Here is a 17,527-nt window from a genome sequence, read left to right as displayed (position 1 = left end):
ACATCAGCCAGTGTAAATCTCCAAACACAACCTTATCTGTGGAGCAATTCTGATGCCTGTATACTAGATCCCACAAAACCTTAGGACTGGAATTAAAATTTAGGACTAAAATAAAGACTGCTAGAAAGTACATTCTCCTAGAAACAAAGAAGGAGGAAAGAACTGATTAAATTAGTAAATATTTAGGTTTTCATTTTATTTTGTCAGTCTCTGTCACTTTCTGTCTGTCACCTGCAGCAGATGCAGCTCATATCTCAGCTGAACACACAAATAGTGCTTGTTCATTTTGGAAATGTTTATTTGTTAGGCATCCATTTGTTTGCATGAGTTATATGGCTTCCATCAATTACACCGTACGTGGTTCATTATGTGAGATCATTTTGCAGTAGCATAAGAGCATGAACTGTAGTGTGATTCCTAATAGTGGCTGGGGATATTTTGCTGCTACCATTCAGAGAAAATAATGGCAGCGGGGAAACCTGCACCATTATTGTTTTTGTAACTGTTGGTTTACATGATAACAGTTAGAGTGTAGAAATTACAAAAAGTAATAGGATATTTTAAGGCTGGAGCCTCAGTTTTAGATCAGAGTCTGCATTTCTCAGCATATAATGCAGAGTTTTCCAAGGACGGGGACTATGGTTTTCATGGAAGACATTTTGCTTTCATTACAAAAATGCTGCTGCTCATTTTCTTTTGGAGTCTTGCTTTTACAATGACTCCCTGAACAGCAATTACAGGAGAGCTGCAAAAGTTTATAATTTTTGATTCAATGCAACCACTTCACCAGTATTAAACTTACTTATAGAAATGCCACTACATACTGCACATACAACCATTAATTTGGCCATGACCAAATCAGCAACAGTGTTCTTAGACACATATATCTTATGAAAAGGGGAAGGTGATGACTAATTAGCATTAGAAATATGATCAAGGGTTTATATCTTGTAGTGACTTAGATCAAAGATGATGTGGGCTTGGTGTTCTCAGCCTGGATCCCTATGGGCATGTGTCTGTGTAGGAAGCCACATTAAAATCTGGCATAATTCAATGTGATTAGCTGATTCTGTTTAAGCAAAAGCTGGTTTAATAGGCAAGGGTCTCAGAAAAGAGAGAGAGAGGCTTCAAATTCAAGATAAGAGGCAGAATTTTGAGGGGAGTTCAGGACTAGAATAACAAGGAAAAAGCAAGGCAAACAGGTGGGGGTGTTAGTGGGGGCCCCAGCTCTGGGGCAGCAGGAGTACTTGTGGCTGCAGGGACCCAGGTCTGCAAAGGTGCTGGGGAGAAGGGGGGCTGCAAATCAGAGGAGAGCTGACTGCACTCTAATTAATAGCATGAGTTTTAAAGAGCGTGAAGTCACCTCAACACCAGCTCATGAGATGTATGGGATTAGTTTGTATAGTAATGGAAGAGTAATAACCAGAATTTAATTGTTATGGCTGGTGAACTAGCTGACCCCTCAGCCCAGTGGGCATTTAGATAATTTTCAGAACTGCAGTGAGCCTAGCTAGCTCTTTATATGGGGAGGAGGAGGGGAATGGGATTGGGGGACCCTGGCAAGAAATATTTAAAGAAAAGCAAACTAGTAATTGCAATGCTACCTTCTCATATTTCCCCTGACATTCTAAACCAGGGGTGGAGTCTTTGTCTGCCAGCACTGCCTTTGTGCATCAGACCAGCAGTATGTCCAGCTTGGCATCCTGGCTTGTGTCACAATCCAGTACCAGATGCCTGAGGAAGTACAAGAAACCCCACAGAAGCACAGGTCCAGCTGCCTGAATTCAGACTTTTCTCTATGAACTGCCTAAAGACACCCACAGACAGGTGAGCAGTCGTGTAGCCACTCCAGAAGGGCAGAACTTCACTGTGGATTTTTTTTGTCTCATCCACCTGTCCTCTACAGATAATTTAGCAATCCTTGGACACCTCAGTTAGTACTATGGTCTGATGTTTGTACACTTGAATCCTTCCACAGGTGTTTGCAGGATTTGTGACTGTTCTTCCAGGTCTGGAAAAAATACCAGGTCTGGAAAAATGCCTAGTACCTCTAGCCCCCTGTTTAATTCCTGGCTACTCTTTGACTAGTTTAGGTCCTCAAGGCTTTCGAGGATTGGAATGATAGGGAACAAATATCCCAAGTGTCTTGTCTTCCCAAGCCTTCTCCCTGGCTGATAGTTTTCCTTCAGTACAGTGTCTCCTTGTGATTCCTGATTCACTGTCATGGTGCACCCATGAGGGTGGCCCTGCTCAGGCACCAATCCCCACCTGTCTGTGTAGTCCTGAAGGCCCTGTCCATGGAAATCTCCAAGGTCCCAACTGATTTCCTCATCTCTTAGACAAAATCTGTTGGAATCAGTAGGAATGTGCTTATGGACTGACTGAAAAAGGAAGAATGGATCCTACAGTTCTGAAGTTTTCCTTGACTTGCAAGAGCTGGGATCTGACATTGGGAAGGTTTTTTTTTCTTCAGTCCTTCATACTTATGGCATTACCTTGACATGGCTGGTTGAGATCAGCTGCTGTAGCAAACTAAGAGAGCCTTCGAATGCTGTTGTGGATCTAAAAACTCAGTGCCTCTATCCTGCTTTGGAATGGCATTGGAACAATTCCTTCAATTAGCTGTTTTGTTTTAAAACCTACCTATTTGTTAACTGTTACCATTCCTAGCAGCACTTTCCAGCTTACCCCTTGGAGTTTAGTGGTGCTGTGTACAGCAAAGTCTTATTCATGAAATGGGATTTTTGGAAGCAGCTGACTGTTGCCATGAGGTTTTTTCCTGTATGTCAAGTGCTCATATTGAAAGAGAATGTGCAGCTTCTCTCACGCCTGGTAATGTAAACACTGGCCATGTTTTGCTAACTCTTTCATTGTTTACATATTTCTAGTTGAGAGGAGAAAAGGTGATGGATGGTTAGTTTGACCAGTGTTAATTAGGAGGTGGGAATTTAATCCTCCAATGGATGGACATTATAGGAGATGTATATAAATTACTTTGTAAATAAACTTCAGAAGTTCCTGCCTCCTGCCTTGATCTGCTCACAACCCAGAAAATGTTTCGAGTCCCTCTCTTATTGTCAGGCTCAGCTGCGGCAGCTGAGTGGAAGTGGAAGAGCAATTGTAGTGAAATTTGGCAGAAAAGTGAAGGCTGAAGATCCTAAGTCACTCAAGTTCCTTTGAAATTCACACAAAGTCAAGGGTAGTAGGACTGGTCCCTTGCAAGGGTGCCAAGTTGTGGATGTTGCAACAACAGCATTCAAGTTCCATTCTCAACATTTTAACATTTACCTGCAAACATTCTCGGTGCATTTGCATATGCACACAAACACAGAGTAAAGAAATTCACTAATAAAATATTAATATGAGAAACAATAATCCCAATGACTGTAGGACTAGATGGCTCCTGTTGTGGCAGATGTAATCTAGCTGTGGCTACAGTGGTTCTCTGTTGTTGGCAGTACCATTTGTGAACTCTGTGGGGTTACTTGTCTGGCTTCAGGGAGCAGAGGGGTGACCCTGGCTTGTTTCTGAACAGGAAATGATCAGTAAAACTGTCAGGAAACAGCTTCTTTTTGAAGAATGTTGATGTTTCCATCCACTGAATGCTAGATTCTCTGTGGGAAGACAGCAGATTCTGTACATTTCTGAAGGAAATCTCCACTGGAAATGGTCTATAGCATGTGCTGGGACCTTGGTGTCTTCTGTAGGAAGCAGCACAGTTGGCATCCCTTAGGCAGCAGTCAGGGACTTACACCACAGGAGATCTGCTGGGAAGAATGAAGAGATTTGTGGGTGTCCCATGCTGTGCAGGGGGGGCTGGCTGGCTGAGGGGGAGCTGCTGTTCAAAGGGATTTATTTGACAGGGGACCAGGCAGCCAGAACTCCTGTTGTGCTGGAGAAGGCAGTGGGGAGCTGCAGAGATGACAAAAGACACTGAACCTTCTGTACAGAGTGTGCTGAGGGCCACAGGCTGCCACAAGTGGAAACTGCAACTTCTGAGCATGTCTTCCAAGCTGGACTTTTTATTGCTTCACCATCATCTGTACAGAGGAAAAGGCCAGTGTTCCTTGTTGGAAAGGGATTGCCACAGCATCGTTTGATTGAGCGTTGCATTATGTTGAATTGAGAACATTATTATTCATGAAAAGGCATCCTAGAAAGCTTCAAAGAAGGGTGGAAAAAAACTTCAGGTTTTAATACTAATTAGAGGAGCCTGTCTCCCAGGTGTGAGGTGTTTATCTGTGAAAAGCAGGAGATAGTGTAGCAAAGAAGAAATGTACACTGGAGAATAGAAGTTCCAATAAATGGTTGAATGGATTAAAAAAAAAAAAAAAAAGGATGAGGAAGAAGAAAGAAGACCAACAACAAAAAGGCAGATAATAAAATAAGATGTTTGCACTGAATATGAAGGGTTTGCAAAACAGCTCAGAGTTTATTTCCAAACCTGGAAGAAAACAACCCTGAAAATAATACAGCAATGTATCTCAATAAGGAGAAGGTTCTTATTATTTTTTTCTCCTATTAGCAATGTTTGTCAACTCAATTTCTTTTTCACACCAAAAAAGCACATGTATCATGAAAGCTCAGAGCTGGCTTCAAGTATAGCCCAAACAGGCTGTTTCTGGAGCTGGTCCACTACCTTAACCCAGCATTGATCTTCGTCATGCTGCTTATTTTGGGTGGGAGTTTTCCTGCAGGATGTGGGGCTCACCTCTCTTGGTGGCCTCTGCTTCAGGTGGCATTGCCCAGCAGAAGTGGGTGCTGTGGTGCCAGCCTGTCCTGCCACACGTGCTTGCTGCCACCCCTCCTGTGGCACTGTCAGGAACATTGCCTGCCTTCAACACCTCCCCCAGTACAGCGTCTCCTTTTGGCTTCCAGATGGCTGGAATCACCCTTTTGCTGACCTCAGGTGAAGTTTAGTGAGGGGAAGGGAGAAGGAGGAGCTGAGATCGCAGAGACCGTGCTCCTGTGTGGTGCCTTTGCTAGTTTGTGTTCTCAGGTGTGCAATACACACGTAGCCAAGGGGCTGCAGTGTCTGACAGGTTGTTCTGTACATGTACCTCACAGTTTTCCTGCTGCTTCCACCCTGTGTGGGAGTGCTTTCACCACTCACTCTCTTGTGAGTTAAGGAATCATTGCAGGTGGAAAGCTTGAGAGAGCGGATGTGCTTTCATAGCCGAGTGAGTGACAGCTGGCCAGCTTTAATTGCCCTTTGGTGTGCTCCTAGAAGGTTGTTTAAGTGAAGAGATGTTTTTTTCCTGTCTCTGTGGACATGAAATATGGACATCTTTGCTTCTGTGGTTCAGCTGATGAACAGTAACCGGTTGAGCATCAGAAACTCGATCACTTGTGATTGCCTACCCATAACCTCTGCTAGTGACAAGATCTCAGGAGGCAGCAGAAGGGAGATAAATGCAGGGATTTGACTTTCTGCCATAGGCTTTGCGCTAGTCCTTTCACCCAGGCAATCCTTCCTCTCTGAACATCACTTCAGAGAAGAATTTAACAGAGGAAAAAAACACGAAAGTTTTTTTAGTGGTTTTTTCCTTGTGGAGAATTCCCTTAGATGACTACAGAGAGATGCATTCAAACAGAACATTAAAGTTAAACGAGGTGACACAAGGCTATATTTAAAAATAACAGAAAGTGTTTCAAGTTCTCCTTTGATAGGAGTTGGGCAGTTGTATAACCCTACCAGCTCACCACCCTGATGACAATCCCCGACAAGAATCACAGCCTGATAACATGCAGTAAAACAGAAGATGGGAGCTGTATTCACAGGCATGAGGAACTGCAGGAGATAGCTATTGTACAAAGATGCTTATTCAGAACAGTTAGAAACCCCCATCTTTCCCTGAACCTTGCATAACTAGATGCATAGAAGAAATATCTACAGCGTAGGACAGAAATTAGCATTAAAGATGTAGTACCATTCTAGAGTTACTGATAAACCCTCACCTTTCATACTTAGCTAATTTCTCATAAGCTTATTTTTTATAGGAAAAAAAGAGAATATAGCAGAACTTGTAGATAGGCGGTGAAAATGGTCTGGAGGCTTGGAAGGATTTTTCAGATAAGGAGAAACCGAAAAAGATGAAGGAAGATATTGTTCGGAGAAGAGATGAATAAGAAGGGGTATGTCAGAAGTATATAAATTATAATATTTAAAAAGGTTCTCAGTGCTGGTACAAAAGGGTATCCTTTGAATCAAAAAGCAATGCAGATGTGGAAGTGTTGAGAGGTTTTTTTTATTGTACCCTATTAAACTGTGGAACTCCCTGCTGCAGGGTGTCACCCACTGAGCTCATGGCCTTAGTGGAAAAAAAAAAGAGAAAAAAAGAAAGCTATTTTTTGTGGACAGTGAGAACATTCACAGTTACATTAGAGAAAATAAAAAATTTATAAGAAATATCAGCCCTTGAGATTCAGGGCATAAATCCGACCACTAACTGCCTGGGGTTATAAAGGAACTTCCCCAGTGGACATATTAGTTAGTTATTTCCCATTTTAAGTGTTTTACATCTATCCTTGATTCTAGCCATTGCCTAGGACAAGTTGTTACAAGAGTTGGACAGTTGGTTTGATTTGCTATGAAGGTTGCTGTACCCTTGAAAAACATGGCAGCTCGCTCCTTCCCTTCCTCACCATCTCCAGCTGTGCCTCTGAACCACCTTACCTTGGCCTGCACTAGACAGCTGACAAAAAGATAGGGCATCTCTTCTTTCAGGGTACTCTGATGTGTGAGTAACCCCAGGCTGTCCTGTTGTGGTCATGAGAGACCAGCACAGCTGCAGAGCAGGCTCCCCACTGCCGTCCTGGCTGCAGCAGGCTGGCACCAAACTGCCCTGGCAGAGAGCTGGCTGGCACAGCACTGCTGCTGTGAGTGCTGTCCCACCTTTCTGACCCCAAGGTGAGCCTACAGCTCCCCATCTGCAGCTCCTTTGCTGCGTCTTTGGCTTTGCTTCTCTCCTCCATGCAGCACTGGGATTTCTCTGGTCCTCAACAGTGTGGCAGCACTCAGCAAGCAAGCAGGAGATGCAGGCCACAGAGGCAAAGCACAGCAGAATAGCTGTCTTGCTTCCCCTTCTCCCTGCATGCTTAAATTTGTTCCTTGTCTAATCTCCTCTGCCAGGCAATTTGAGATAATCACGGAGACTTTTCTGCTATTGTTCATCCATACCAATCTTTCTCATTTTCTTTTGCAAACGGTGCTCCTTCTCATTTGCCTCATTTCTCTTCCTGTGATACCTCAAATGGAGAAAGCTCTGTTGCTCCAAGGCAGAGGAGTGCAAACTGGTTATAACCACTCTGTCAACGTTCATGACCCTGTGCTGGAGAAGCTGAGCTGCTGTCAGCAATTAAAGCTCCTTAGAAGTTACCTGATCAATCACTTGGGGGAAGTAATTGCCACTTCTCAGTTGGAAAGGAAGGTGCTGTGTTGTCTCTGACCTCAGGGACTCAGGCATACTAAGAATCACAAAGTATTCTGAATTGGAACAGACCCAAAAGGATCATCGAGCCCAGCTCTTAAGTGAGTGGGGAAATCCTCATGTGAATGGCTCAGTGTGTCTTTTGCAATGGGTCAGTCGCAGCTGCTCTGGGAACCATTCTCACTTCTTGACCACCTCTTCCCATGGATTTAGGGACCAACATGTGCCTGCATTGCCTGCAGTGTCCTGTGCAGCTGCATTGCTGCACAGGACACTGAACTCCCATCCGTGTGGCCTCAGCAGCTGAAGGGATGAGCCTAGGAGGAGAAGTGGTAAAATAAAGGACACTGTTCCTTCCTATATGTAGAAAGGTATTGGAAGAGGTAAAAGAGGAGAGATCATTGTGAGGTAGAAAACAGGAAATTATTTTTCCCTACAGGTGAATTCAGTTACATCCCTTTAGTTGCCTGATTTCACAAACTCAGGGGAGGACTGTTTTCCTACGTACACATACTCATGAAGATACCCTCCCCCAGAAGGACTGAATTAAGGGGAATGGCTTTAAACAGAAAAAGACTAGGTTTGGGCCAGAAATTAGGAGGAAGTTCTTTACTGTGAGGGTGGTGAGCAGTGGAACAGGTTGCTCACAGAGGTTGTGGATGCTCCTTCCCTGGAAGTGTTGGAGGACAGATTGTGTGGGACTCTGAGCAACCTGGTCTAGTAGATGTCCCTGCCCATGACAGGAGTTTGGAACTGGATGATCTTTAAGGTTTCTTCTGATCCAAACCATTCTATGATTCTGTGATCCTACAGGAGGCTGGTGGGTTACTCTGGTGAGTGAATTTACTTTTCAGACCTCTTTAATGCGAAACACTTAGTTCTTGACTAATTTCTTTAGTATCACAGTATGATAGTGGTCATTGCTGGGAAGGGCTGAAGGGGTTCACAGGCCTGCCAACCTCAACCACAATCCTCTCCACATCAGACTGTGCTTTAGTCTTCCTATATAACATTCAAAGTGGGGGTGAAAAAGACATGGGGGATGTTTTTTTGGTTTTAGGTGATACACTGATTTCCTGGTTCCCCTCTCAGTTTGGCCTGGTCTCTTGGCTTTGCACATTCATTTGTGCATTCAGTTCATTCTTCTCACTGAAACCTTCCTGACCTTGAACATAACCCAGCATGTTACAGCCTCGCTCAGATAAACTCCTGGGCCTAGGCTGAATACCTAAGCAATCTGTCAAACCAAGACTGGCACCTAGATCTCTCACAGCTTCTACCCTGCATGACCAACAGCAGCCAGACTGGACCAAACATTGTCTGCCTCTGTGTGGGCTGCTGGGCACCTTCCACCAAGCCTGACTGCGTCCTCACAGGAATGGACCTAGGTAGACCTTGTCTTCCTGCCTTTTCTTGTCTTCTCAGTCAAACTAGTGTCTGAACACTATGCAAATGTTACCTTCCTGCTTCTTCTGAAGTAGTTTATTGGCATTATTGCTCTCTCTTATGATGAAGGAAATAAAGATTTAGAACAAGGTGTACTGCTGGTGCCCAAGTCATTCATAAAAGCAGTGCCAGGTCTGAAAATAAATCCCAGCTCTCCATCTTCTCTGCATAGTGTTTTGATGCAAGACTGGGTTAGCCTTAGAATTTCTCATTACCTGCCCTGCTATACTTGGATGTATGAATCTAAGTTCTCTGTTTAGCTCCTTACATGCTATTGCCCTTTTTCATAGCAGTTTTCTGCTGGCATCACTGGTGGAAGATACTGCTAAATGACATCCCTTTGAAATGAACTAGTGCTGCATTCCAAATCTTTCAGGGTTTCCTTAGATTGGGTTTTGTTTTCAAAGTTCATAAACAGGGCTGGGGCTGTTTTCTGAAGGTGTGAATCCTTCTGGAAGACAGTTTGTCTGGGAGTCAGGCTTACATGATAAATTAGAATGAGCCTGAGCTCTTGAGTTTAGTTTCATTTTTTGATGGATCCCCCATAAAAAAGGGTGTCTGGATGATGGGGCTATTATTCATTATACTGCAGAGGCAGGAGCATGGTGTGATGCTATGATCTGAATGGGAACTTTGTCTCAGGCTGCTCCCAGTCTCACTTCTGTCCTAGCCATTACCAGAAAATCATAGAACTGAGCCTCAGCCCCTCTCCCTGTCCCACACTTTGCTTTTCTCATACTGCAGAAGAGTTCACCTCAATACAAAGAAGGGAGCCTGAACACAGTGCAAAGGAGCAAGCTTCCAGGCAGGGCAGAAGAAATCATCTTTGGCAGAGTGCCTTTGCTTGGCACTGGTCAAAACAAGCATATGGAAGAGGGAAGTGAATGAGGAATGCTCTGTCTGGGAAGATTGGTACATGGTGTGGAGTCCTGCAAGATGGGCTTTTAGACAGGAGTTTACAGCTGCTTGACATGCCCTGTGAAAACCTAAGTGCTCCCACCCTTCTGAATTTCCCTCTGGGCAGCATTTATCAAGAGGACAGGCAGGGAACATCCTCTTTTCCAGCCTTTCTTTCCACTCCCTTTTTCTCGCTGTCTGTTTTACACTCGGCCAAGCAGAATCTGCAGTGGATGGCATATTTAGCTACTTTGCTTTGTTTTTCCCCCTGCCTTCCCCCCACCCCTGGCTCCTGTGTTCTCCAGCTCCCTGTGCTCAGCAGCAGTTGTTTTACACGGTGGGTCTGCTCTGACTGACCTGCAGCCTCTGTTTGTGCATGCTCTGGTGTGGGAGCTACTGCAAACCCTCTGCTGTGAGTAGTCAATATTCAAGATTCGATATTTGGGTGGTGTGATTGGTCAATGAGGTGACAGAGCCATGCCTTTGTTCGCTGATTAGATGACTGAACCTTTGTTAATTACTTCTGCCAGAAATGAAGTCTGTTGTGTGATTAAGTGGTTCTAAGCTACAGGCTTGAGATTTACTCCCTGTGAACTCTTGTTCCGGTGGGACTTTGCACGTGTGAGGGCTGTCTAAAGCATGTATAAACAGAGCATAAAAATGGCCAGAGTCATATTCTATTTCTAATCTATTAAAAATGGTTGACCTGCATGTCTTTGCTATGCATTTGGCTCTAGTAACGAGAGCCTGCCCTTGCAGAACACAAACCCTCTTTTGGCACAGGTCCTCCCAGGATGTCTGCAGTCCCAAAGCCACATCACACACCACAGCATGGAACAGCCTGGCTAAAATCCCTTTACCAATGAAATAGCAGCACATAATCTTACACTGACAGGCATATGGAGTGAGCTGGGAAGAAAACAGCATCTTGACTCTGAGGCCATGTACCCTGCTACGTCAGCTCCTGTTACAATTTTGATCTGGATTGGGTGGGGGCAAAAATGCACCTGTTGGTTGAATAAGCAAACCAGAAGCTACAGAGAGATGGTTTTTTAATGCTTTATGCCACATAGTGGAGGACAGATGGTATCTTATACCAAATAGAGTCCTTTGGAGCAAAGTTAAATGATTGAAATGTTCTGGTAAAATTTTCAATCAGCTGAATGAATTAATGCTGGGTTGTCTCTTTGTGTCACATAGCCACAATATTTTCAACCCATTGGTAGAATAATGGATGCTATGTGTTATTAACTTTGTGCTCAGAGCCCCAGTATCATAGAAGAGAATTAAATGGAAATTTAATTATTTGGGTGAGATTTAATTATCAGTCGAGCCAGTTGCAACTACTTTTTTTTACTATGTGAGAAAGCACAGATATGCTTTTCTCCCTAACCAAAAAATACTATAAATCCCACTGCTACTCTAGGCTTGATGGAACAAGAAGCAATAATTTCAGCATTTCTTTTGGCTTTTGTGAGTGTAATTCTCACCCCAGTGTATCAGAATATACCTCTGGGAAAAAGACGTTTTCATCCAGCCTCTGGAAAACCTGAGTGGTGGGTGTTTATAAATTCCTTGGAAATGCAGGCAGAAAGAAAGCTACTTTTTATGTAGCTCCCCTGCTCAACCTTTTTACCAATCTAATGGAAAAAGGCCAGAGTTAAGATTCAGAGCAACCATATGTACAAGAACTGCCTTAATTTAAATGTCCTGTTGAATGCAATATGATCTTAAAATGATGCATGATGGAAATTCTTCTCAGACTGGTGCAGTGCATTAGCATTAGTCATTGCAGGAGGACTGGGTGGGGCACGTTAGAAGCCGTCCCTGTGATGGATGTGTGGCACGCATTGAAATGAAAATCATTGCAATGGACCAAGCAGAAAACACAGGAATTAAAGCTTCTGTGATAGATTCTGTGAAACACATCAGAATTTGAGTGACTGTGAGTCATAAAAGGCATAAGGGCCTAATGTCCCTCATCCTGAATGGCTACTTTCTAAAGGATGAATGACATGGCTGCCTGTTATATCAATTACTTGCAGTGCTGCGGAAAGCCTCATGGATGGAATAACTGATGAGTCAGGATTCCTTGGTTCCACTGTCAGCTCTGCTGCTGACTCATTTTGTACCCTTGAGTGATAAACTTCCCTCTCTGTTCCCCATCATGTGCATGACAGTGTGTTTACCCTTCCTTATAAAGAACTGAGACCTGTTTCTGCCACAGCTCTCATGTATGTCTAATATTATGCATTGGAAATGGTCCCAGTGCCCTCTGAATGAGTCTTTGGAGGGTGGAAACTGTAGAATATGCAGATGAAATGTGCTAAATATAGTCACACACCATCAGATTTGTGTGATTCTTATTTTTGCTGTTTGATGATGTTTCTCATTTTCATCAATTGTTTGTTTGATGTTTGGTTTTTTTCTTTTTTTTTTTTGAGAAGTCCATGTGAGACTGACCAGACATTAAGGAACTCTTTCTGTTCCTTTCTGATGGACTCTAGATTGGGTCTTAAAGATGAAGGATCCATTTCATGACTTTATCCACCTATCCACAGTATGTTCCCGAGCTAGTTAAAATTAAACTTAGCTATCAAAATGCTAAACTTGATAGCTCATTTATCTTTCTGTCTCCCAACTCTACATTACAATACAGCAGTGATTGATCTTGCGTCTTCAAGGTACTATATAGTATAAAAACTAAGAGAAGATTAATTAAAAGCCGTCGCATCCAGACAGGTTTTTAAATAAGTTTTAGATTTAGACAATATATCAGCTGAAGCAAAAAGATTCCTAGACCATAAGCCTGTAACTTCAAGTAAGTTTCATTTTCCTTCGGGACACAGAAAACCCCGTTTCACCACAGACTAACGTCAAAGTCTAATTTGGTCAGGCAGGCCCGTGGCAGCAGGCAAGAAGCTGTCACATTCCTGGGCTCTCTGGCAGAGGTGAACGTGATGTCCTTGAGGACTCCTGCAGGCTCAGGGGACAATGTCAGGCTCGTGGCCGGACGGGGAGTTGGAGACTGTACCGAGACCACTTCTTAAAGCAGCCCCCAGCTCCTCAAGGCATGGAGAAACTTATCTGGGCAGCATGTCTGAATGACTTAAATTGAGCCCAAAATCAGAGACAACTGCATTTGAGCTGTCAGTATCTGACTGTGGGAGCTGCAGAAGAGCACTAAACAATCCAGTTTTATGGTGTTTTTTGGCTAAAGAAGGACGCAAGATTGCTGGTCAATGTCATCTTTCTGGCACCACTGTTTATCCAAACAATTGTTAAGCTGTGCAGGATCCTCAGAAGCCCTCAGCACTTGCAGTTCTTGTGCACTGAACTAAGGGAATATCCAAAAACCTGGCTTTTCCCTGCCAGGGACTATCAGGGGCTGAATCCTTTGGAAAGACCCTTACAGTGGATGCTGAACTCCTGAGTATCTGGACTGTAGATCACTGAGTTGAATAAACAAAGTGGTTTGATGACCACTTTGCTCTTAAATTTTGCTCTTTCACACCTTTAGTCTATGTCAGCAAACTTATCTTGAGAAAGACAAAAGGGCGAGGCTCTTACATTTTCATGGGTTTGTTTAAAGGGAGACATTTAAGCCACCTGACAGCTAAAATACGTTTAGTGGGATGTGGGATGTCTGCCATGAGAGTGTTCAAGAGCTTCCCACTTTGCTTGTGCAGTGGCAAAATGCCTTGATCACATCCAGGTGATTCAGGGATTTTTCCCTGGCGGAAGGGCAAGGGAGGGGAAAACAAAATGAATGGCAGTGATTCCACTTTACAGGGGGTCAACAAAAATCCCTGCAGCCTGAGTTTGGTCCAGCTACGTCCCCTGTTACACACTGGTGTAATTATTGACAGAGCAGGGTTCATTGTCTCTAATTTACAGCATTCCATCCATTATCAGGAATTACAATGTGTATGTGTATCAATTTTTTTTGATCTTTTTCTCTCCCATTCTTTGTTTTCCTTCCACTTCAGTTAATTTCAATATGTAGACAATTTCTGTGCTGTTTGGTCTACTCCCTTGAAGTGCCAATTAACTTGGTATGAAATAGGAGAACTCTTTTGAATTTGCATTAGTTACATGTTTGTGTCTTTAAACGCTAGTTGTCAGGATGCATCATGCTCTGAGTTTTTTTCCCCTGTGTTTTGTAAACAGGATATGTTTTACTTTCACTGCTGAAAAGCAGTTTCAGTCAGGATGGATACTGAAGACACGTCTCCTTTCACTCTTTCAGAATTTGATTGTGTGTGGTTTTCATCAATCCCAAATTCATTTAATTTCCCTTAACTGAGCTGATTGTACCATGTACTGCCTCTTGAAGAAAATTCTGCTGCTGAGAAGATGGCAGTCAAAGAGCTAATCGCTGGGGATATGGCAAACTTCTCATGCCTCGTGTCAAGCTGTTACGTGCATCAGATGTGCACACATTTTAATTCAGGTGTTTCCCAGTCCATGCTCCCCTTAGGAAAGAGAAAAGCAGAGAGGCTGGTGAGAAAGAAAACACAGCTATTGAAAAAAAAAACCGAGGTGAAAAGGCAGTTGGGAATAAGCTAGAATGATTGTGAAATGCAGTACAGAAATAGGAAGAGGGAAAATAAAAAGGAAAAATAGACAGTGCATCAACAGACTATAGGCAATATAGCTACAGAAGGTTAGGAACCTATGGCAACCTAAACACAAGAAAAGACTTTATGAGTTGCCCATGGATATGCTTATACTATATTATGAGGGGTCAGGGTCTTAGTCTGAGAACCATCTGAGTATCTCCTGACTTCTGTGCTAAGTTTCCTTTGGGATTTACCACTTGGGTAATGCTCTCAGTCTTTTCAACTCTCAGCCTGGAGCTGTCTGCAGTTGGTGTTCTTTGGTCTTTGGTATGGCTGATCTTCTATCCAGAATAATCTTCTGGAGAGTTTGGAGGCTGTTTGTGCTGGAGGAGCAGAAACACAGTAGAAAGTCATGAGACTGAAGTATACGTTCTGTGGAGCCACCCATTCTGGCTACTTGTCACAGGCTTTGCAGTGAGTGTAGCAGCTTTGTCTTAGTGGTTTAGGTCCAGCCTTTCACTCTTCTATGCCTATCTGCTTCTTCTTGATCTAGGAGATTTGAAAAACCTGGTCCTGTATGGTAGTCTGCCCCAGCCCTTTTGAGGTGTATTTCCAGCCTTCATTCTGCTTGCCAGTTTTCTTCTCTTCTACCTTGTCTTTTTCTTTCACCTCTTCTTTCACCTCTTCTTTCTGCCTTTGTTCTTTCTTTTGCACTTCATTAAGATGCTAGCACAAGTCCTCCTACTAAAACCATGCTTGTTCTCTCCAATGACTTTAGTCCTCACTGCTAAAAGAAGTAAAAAACATGGGACCTCAGGGAGAGTGGGAACCTGGAGGAATGGCTGCAGGTAAGTGACAGACCTGCAGTAAAAGATCTCATAGAATCACAAAATCATAGAAATCATAGAATCACAGAATGATAAAATCATAGAATATGCTGAGTTGGAAGTGGCCCATACAGGTCATTGAATCCAGCTCCTGTCCCTACACAGGACATACCAAGAGTCACACCATGTACCCAAGGATGCTTCTTGAACTCTGTCAGGCTTGGTGCTGAGACAACTTCTCTGGTGAGCCTGTTCCAGTGCTCAGTTACACTCTAGGTGGAAAACTTCTTCTTGGTATCCAATCTAAACCTGCCCTGACTCAGCTTTATGCCACTTCCTGTCACTGGTCGCTAGAATGAAGAGGTCTCTTGCTGCTCCTCTGTTTCCTCTGGTGAGGATGTTGAAGAAAATTAGGTCTGCTCTGTGCTACCTCTAAGACCTTGGGAATGGCAAGAACCTGCCTCCTCATTGGTTTGTTTATTTGGCTCACCATCACCGTTAACCTTCTTCTGTAACCTCTACCAATCCTTTCAAGCTACTCTGTGTAGATCTGTGTTGCTACATGTTGTAGACACAGCTATGGTATAAATCTCTCATTTGTGTAAAATCCTGAGTATGGAAGTGATTTGTCGCCTCTGAAAATCAGGAACAGGGAGAACTGAGCAGTACTGTAAGCAGACATGTGCTCTTTATGTAGTATTTCAGTTTCTGACAAAACTGAAAATGCAGTAGAAACTGGTGAGAACTCACTTGGGACTGCCATGGGGGGCAGAAAGGAGGCAGAGATGAAACACCTTCAGCAAGGCTGGATCACATCTCGCATGGCAAGAGCTGCTTGTGGAACCCAGTTCATTTGGGGCCACCATCCAGACCGCACCTGCTCCTAATGACATGCAGCAAATAGTAAAATAACTATCTTCCTATGGTCAAATGCTTCTGAAGCAGAAATCGAATTTGGGAGTGCCAGCCTGGCTATTTTATGCCTGCCAGTGGTTCAGACAAGAACATGAGCTGTTGATGATGCCGCTGATACAAGACTCAAACACAGAGAGATTCACAAAGATCAAAGGGAGTAAAGAAAGAGAGCACATTTTACTTGATCTCTAAAGGTTTGCACCTTAATAGCAGGTTGTGATTCAATTCTGTGCACAGGTGAACATGAGACAAGTATAGTGAAAAATATGTCATTTCCAGGGAAGTTTGTGTACAACCTCCAACATACTTTTATGAAATATACACAAGATATCTACATAATAATAAAAAAATTATTTTAGATTTTCAAAGTCATTGGAAAGTTATGCACACATGCAAACACATGCACAGAGGAATAGTAAGTGTCACAGGTGGAGGGATGAACAGAAGAAGCACTTTGCCTGCTCAGCTATGCCAGGTTCTCATCACAGGCAGCAATTTTAGTTTGAGAGCATCTGATAATTCTTGTTTCCAGATAAAACTTTTCCACACTACCATATTTGGTTCTGGCTGGAAGCAAGAAGAATGAAAAAGGTGAAAGACATTTTCTACCCCCAGACTTCCAAAGCTTACTAAAATTACTTCAGGTGGAGGAGTCTTAGACAAAGGTTTTAATCTTATTTAATATGAGAATTTCATTGTGGTTCTAAAATCAGTTTAATTTGGCCTTATGTCACTCCTGACGTGTTTAAAGACATGCTGTTCATTTCAAGCTGGGACAGCTCTCTGCGAAATCTAGATTTAGTTATAAACTTCCTCAGGGTACTTACGTCTGAAGGCAGGTACATCTGCTAGCCTTGATGGATTATACCAACATCTCCTGCTCATAAGCAGGAGCATGGGAGAAGTGCCACCAGCAGGGAAAGAAACTGAGCAATGAAGGACACCAACATGTGGCTGTCAATCATGGTGGCCATACAAACTCATACACATCCAGATTTAGGCTGCTTCCAAATTGCTCTCAGTCTGCCCTAAGTTCAGGACCAGACCTGGGCCCAAGCTGGTGAACACATTACTCTGGGTAGAATGTTTTTGGTGTGCAGTGTTGCCCTAAGCATTGTCTTCTTGTAGTAGACACCCAGTGAAGGTGCTGTTGAGCAGATATTACAGTGATGTGGAAAATGCATTTCGAAATTTACTTTCCCTGCTGCCTTCCATGCACCAGGACTCAGAGACCAGGCACGTCTGCCTCCGGAGTTCTTGGAAATGGACTTGGCACCTGCATTTTTCTTTCCTGACCAAGAAAAGAAAACCCAAAACGACACACCCCCACCGAACATGCAAAGATGACACTGTGTGAGAATGGCTGCCGGAAAAAAAGCCTCAGTCACAGGAAATTACCTTAATAGAGTGAAAATTAAGAAACGACCGACAGTGTAGTCTGTCTCCAGGA

This window comes from Prinia subflava, chromosome 28, assembly GCF_021018805.1.
Source record: "Prinia subflava isolate CZ2003 ecotype Zambia chromosome 28, Cam_Psub_1.2, whole genome shotgun sequence".
Lineage (NCBI taxonomy): Eukaryota > Metazoa > Chordata > Aves > Passeriformes > Cisticolidae > Prinia > Prinia subflava.
Note: the sequence above shows the minus strand (reverse complement) of the source record.